Below are 6,000 nucleotides of genomic sequence, written 5' to 3' on the forward strand. Positions count from 1 at the left end.
CAACAGTAAGGGCACTGTAATTTAACAGTTTTATACCATATTTTTTTCTGTGCGCACAAAACGACATTTTGGATTATCTACATGAGGTAAATTTGCAGCTCCAAATGTGACTAACTATCTTTAAAGTACCTGTTTTTTAAATCACATGTACACATCCAATTAACGCACTAGTGCAACATGACTGTGTGGATTTGAAAAGCAAGGTACACCCTAGCATGAGGACTTGGCAGTCCTCACATAACTTAAGAAATTTTGTTAATTTTTGTCCTGGATGGATATTTTACCTGAACTTTTAGTAAAAAGTTCAAAGATTGAACATTATAATTTGTGGTTACACAAACTGGTCTTCCCTGCATTTTATGATTGACTGATTTGAACTGTGTGTCTGTTTGCTACTCCATAGTAGGCTACTTACAAGAAAGAATATTTGGATATTTCAACAAGATAAGAAGCTCTATCTGTGATTATACTATATTTAAATTACCTATTAAATTTAAATATTACGTCATAAACAACCAATCGACACATAATCAAATAACCTGTTCATGTAATTACAGGATATGACTGTGTGAGAGGAGAAAGGGGTAACGTTAGCCTAATTAGCAAGCTAACAATAGCTGAAGGACTTGTCTTCACATCACAAGCAGGTAAGAATGTTAAACCTAGATTTTACTTAAACTTTGAGTGAAGATTGAACAGAATCCTTTTTTTTTTTTTTTTTTCATGTGGTTACACTTGTAACTTGCACATTCGGTGCATTTTATTACAAATATACATTATCATTTGCAACTCCAATGCTTCTAAAAACACCTTTTTTAGAATTGAGTGTGACCTTTGTCATTTTTGTCGTTATTCCGATTAGTTTATATAGCAGTTATGGTCAGATTGTATGCTCGGTAACGTTAACTTAAGTTGCAGTGATCAAGACACTTCCAAGTTTATGAAACTGTTGGGAGATTTTAATCTTTATGAGTAAAGTTAAGGAATAAAATTGCTGTGAACGTGCACATTGTTTGTTTGCAGTACAATAATATTATAATAGCGGCTTGACAAGATGTTTTGCAGTGTCAGTGTCAAGCATTTTATGCATATTTTATAGTGAAACTTGACATAATGGGTTGACTAAATAACTCTTGTTATAACATTATGTATTCTTGTCAGAATTGTGGAGAAACATGTGGTACTGTTGTGTCATATGTTAAAAAAAATGTTGATGAGAGTTTGTTTGTAAGGAATCTTGCTCTTTTCTATTTGAAATTGCAAGCAAAACTATTGCTTCCAGCCCCAGTCATCCAGACAGTGATTGAAGATAAATAATCAATACATGAAATCAATTAGTCCCATTTGCTTTTCAGACTTCAGCAAAAGTTATCTCACTTGATGTTCCAGAGGCAATGGTAACAATGGTACTTAATGATCTTAAAGCGGAAGACATTTTACTTCATGTAATAATCATATATTAAGATCAGATCAGCTTAGAAAAACATTTTTCAAGAAGAACTTTAGTTATGTTGAGCCACTACCCATATGTCTAGGACAGAATGAAGCAGGAAAAGAATGTTTCGTACAGTATGTTCCAGTAAGCAAACCATTGAAGCTGCGAGTCAGTCAGGGAACAGTACAGTGAAATGCACAGTCGTGTCCAAATGAAGGACATTTTAAAAGATGTGTAGGATGGTGAAAACATCACTGCAAATTTGCAACATGCAGATGAGTCCGCATTAGGCTTAGTCCTATACCAAGATGCTTTTGAGGTTGTGAACCCTTTAGGGTCTGGGGGGAAAAAAAGCATAAATACTTGCTAAGTATCTCACATTGGCAGATCTGTTTCCCCATAATAGGTCAACTACGTACCAAATGCAGTTGGTGTTTCTTTACAGGGAACAAGACTTTAAGTACTTTGGTCAAGAATTGGTCATGAGGTGCTTAGGACGTACTTAAACTATGCACAGTAGCCCTGAACCGGGGCGAAGCATGATTGCGCCCCCTCCCCTCTCCCCCGATGGCCCCCACTCACACTATGTTTTTAGCATCCGTACCCAAGCCCGTTTACGTCATTATAGTGCGTCATTGTAGTGCGACGTACTCAAAATAAACAGTAGGAGATGCGCTAAGCACAATGGAGTCCATTACTTTGTTAAGTTTGTGGGTAATTTTTTTAAGTCGTTTGCTCCTCAGTGGTGCACAGCCCTCTCACAACATAACGATGAGCCGGTCTATCATCTTTGTGGCTTGAAAACATTCACGAAATTGTACTGCTCGTATAAGGAAGTTTGCAAGGTGGCAGCTTAAATGCAGCGAAGACTTTGCAGCTTTGTTGAGCGACTACAGTTCCTGTACATCTATAAGGTGAGAAAAATTAGAAGCAATAAGAACAAAAGGAAGTGTATCATTTAATTTCAAACACAGTATGTTTTTTAATGATAACTGTAGCATAGTATGGCTAATAATGGTGTAATGCCTTAGACTATTAGGGATATGTTGTAGATAAAGTTTGATAACAATAGTAAAAAGCTGAGAATATTGCATATTGTACAATCAAGTGTCCAACACGTAACGTCACTTGTTTGTAACTTGTTTGTAACTGCATCTGTTATATACAGGTTATGTAATTATAAATTTGTTATTTAATTATAAACTGTAACACTTCGATCTACATTGTGATTAAATTGTTTAGCATTTACTTTGTAACAATATGTTGTAGTTTTAGTGGAAATGCAAAAGAAATCATCTTTTTAATCAGTGTTTATTTTTGTTATTCACAACTAAATGTACACAGTCATATAGAAAATAGAACAGCTGTACTTTAGGTATTTAATATTAAGTACATTAGTATTTTGTGTGCGTTGCCAGCACCTAAGCTTTTCACTCAACATAGCACACGTGCTGCTGGTGATGTGACAATAAAAGTGATTTGATTTGTCATAGTGGTTTGTTGTTTGTTTATTTCCACTTTAAAGAGCTTTAACGTTATTGTGTATGCAAAAACTATACAATTAATAATATTGTTTCCATTCTGCTGCAGGACTACATGGATTCGTCAGAGATCTAATGTGTGGTGGCAGCATGTTCTCACCAGTTGGATAGATTGTGAGTGGAAGGATAATTTCAGAATTGGAAGGGCTGCATTCTTACAGTTGTGCAACCGCCTGCAGCCACACATTCAAAGACAAACCACTACATTCAGGAAACCAGTGCCTGTGGAACAACGTGTGGCAATATGCATATGGAGATTGGCCACAAAGTTGAGTTCAGAACAATCTCCCATTTATTTGGTATTGGTCAGTCAACTGCAGTAAGCATTACAAACTTTGTTGCCTCAACAATTGTGAAAATTTTGCTTTCAATTTTCATCAGAACACCCTCTGAACAGGAATTTGAAAGCATAATTCAGGGTTTCAGAAACAAGTGGGGGATCCCACAATGTGGAGGAGCCATTGATGGCACTCATATTGGGATTTTAGCTCCACCAGTCAGCCCTGCAGACTACTATAACCGGAAAGATTTCTATTCTGTTATTCTACAAGGTGTGGTTGATCATAGACTTATGTTCTGGGACATTAATGTGGGATGGCCAGGCAAGGTACATGATGCAAGGGTTTTTGCTAATTCATCCTTGTTTGATAGGGGTCAGGGTAATTCCCTATTCCCTCCTAACATAGAGAGGTTTGGGGATGTGGATGTGCCTCTTATGCTTTTAGGGGATGATGCATATCCGTTGCTGCCATGGTTGATGAAACCATACCCTGAAAACCAACTGACAACCCCTGCACAAACTACCTTCAACAACCGCCTCAGCAAGGCACAGATGACTGTGAAAAGGGCATTTGGACTCTTGAAAGGAAGGTGGAGATGCTTGATGAAGAGGTGTGATTGTCACATAGACAACATTAACACTATTATCAGTGCCTGTTGCGTGCTTTACAATTATTGTCAATTGTATGGTGAGGACTGTGATGAGATTGCTATGAAAGACGTAAATGTGAACGGTGATTGGAATTCTTGCCATTCAGCCACCAGGTCAAATGCCACTAGAGATGCACTGTGCTCATATTTCTCTAATCTGTAAGGACAGATTTTGCGGAACAATGGTTTTTATGGCATACTTTGTGTAATGTTGCATAGTTATTTACCCTGTTAGTACTGGTATACTATTTCTGTGATTGTTGTCAATAAAGACATATTGCTTATTTTCAGAACTGCTCTAATTATTTATCAACACACAAAACATTAAATAATATCCAAAAATGTTATTTATAATAAAAGAAGCACATTCTGCAGTACTAACAGTACTTTACAGTAGATGACCGTGTGCAGTAATGGGACATAAAAGAAAATCAAAAAGAAAGTAAATCAAATATAGAGTTTGTTGAATACTGAGGTATAACAATAAAGTGCAGTTTTTAGAGATATACATTGTGGTTGAAATAACTATCAAAAAATATATAAAAAATGTATATAAACATATATAAATATAATATATATATATAAATATATAAGTACAACAACTCTTATATACAGAAAAGAAAAACAACATAAACAAACTATTATAAACTATAAACTATTATATAAAGAAAAAAACAATATAAAAAAACAAAATTAAGAAAGCAAATCAAAACTAAGTTTTTTTGGCGGCATACATTGTCTTTAAAGAAAGGTTACCAAGTGTTTATTTAAAACACACACACACACACACACACACACACACACACACACATACACACACACACACACACACACACACACATATATATATATATATATATATATATATATATATATATATATATATATATATATATATATATATATATAAACTTTAAAAAAAATGTAAAACTATTATCCTAAGTAAAAGAAAACAATACTGTAAATACAAAAACAAGTTTTTTAAAGCTTCCAAAAAACTTTTGACATGTTATCACATTCAGAGTACTGTGATAACTTGGCGTGCTGTTGATACTGGGGATGAGTCACATTTTCAAGTTCTGGGTAGGGTGATGATGACTGGGTAGGGTGAGGGTATGGCCGCTGTGGAGAAGTTGCAGGAGGAGGTGTAGGAACATGGCCACGAAAATAAGAATGATGATGAGAGTTTGTAGGCACCATGGCATCAAAGAGTCTGTTAATTGTTTGCATAAACATCATTGTGGTTTCTTGATGCTGCTGCAGTATACGCTCCTCCACATTAGCTTGAGCCTTCATCCGATTATCCAGCATTTTTCTTTCCTGCTGTTAACGCAGTTGTTCCCCCTCCATAAATTCGTCGTGCTGCCATTTCTGCAGGTTTTAAAGGCAGCCATCGTGTCGTTTGCCTCCACCTTTCTCTTCCTCTTCCTTTGTTCCCTGGAAGGTGTTGTTTCTAGTGTCTCAACACTACTGTTTGAGGTGCCAGGTGAGTTCGAACTGGGGCACATAACTGTCGAATTACAAGAAAAGAAAACACAAACATAAACATTTTAATGATGCACAGTAAACAAACATGCACTATGATCATTTACTTTTTTCCATTTGTAGTAAAACATGTTTGCTATCACACTATCGCACTTTTAAGTACTGTGTCCGTAGTTTTTTTATTTTGTCCCGGCATTGTTCGGTGGTTCTTTGTCTCGGCCGTAACCACGGCCGAGAAGATGATCCTTAATTTTCCGAAATATTTCGGAGTTCTTGTGAGTTTTGTCCAGCTGCTCTTGAATGCTCTCGCCACCCCAAACATCCAACAAACACTGCACCTCTTCAGTTGACCAAAAGGATCCTTTCCACGCCATGGTTGTTTTTGGAATAGTCACAGAAAATGCATCACTCGTCCTTTTCCAGTTGCTTTGAGAGTTTGAAGCGTTGCAGAAAGTGACGTAACATGACTTTTTCCTGTTTTGAAGCGTCGCAGCAAATGACGTAGCGTCTTTAGTTTCGGGCTCTGGCTCCACTCTCACTACAAGTGTACCGTGCCAAAGCCCAAGTGAACCGCGCTCAGGCCCACCTCTTCCAACCGGGCCAGGGCCG

General features: G+C 36.7%; 1 long non-coding RNA gene across 1 annotated transcript; it reads left to right on the top strand.

Annotated features, from left to right (window-relative positions):
• The first annotated feature begins 313 nt into the window (after positions 1 to 313).
• On the top strand, positions 314 to 4,193 carry LOC141379540 (uncharacterized). The gene is made up of 3 exons (XR_012396372.1): positions 314 to 460; positions 558 to 647; positions 3,026 to 4,193. It is a non-coding gene; the product is annotated as an uncharacterized lncRNA (long non-coding RNA).
• The last annotated feature ends 1,807 nt before the right edge of the window (positions 4,194 to 6,000 follow it).

The sequence above is a fragment of the Danio rerio genome, chromosome 20 (genome assembly GCF_049306965.1).
Source record: "Danio rerio strain Tuebingen ecotype United States chromosome 20, GRCz12tu, whole genome shotgun sequence".
NCBI lineage: Eukaryota > Metazoa > Chordata > Actinopteri > Cypriniformes > Danionidae > Danio > Danio rerio.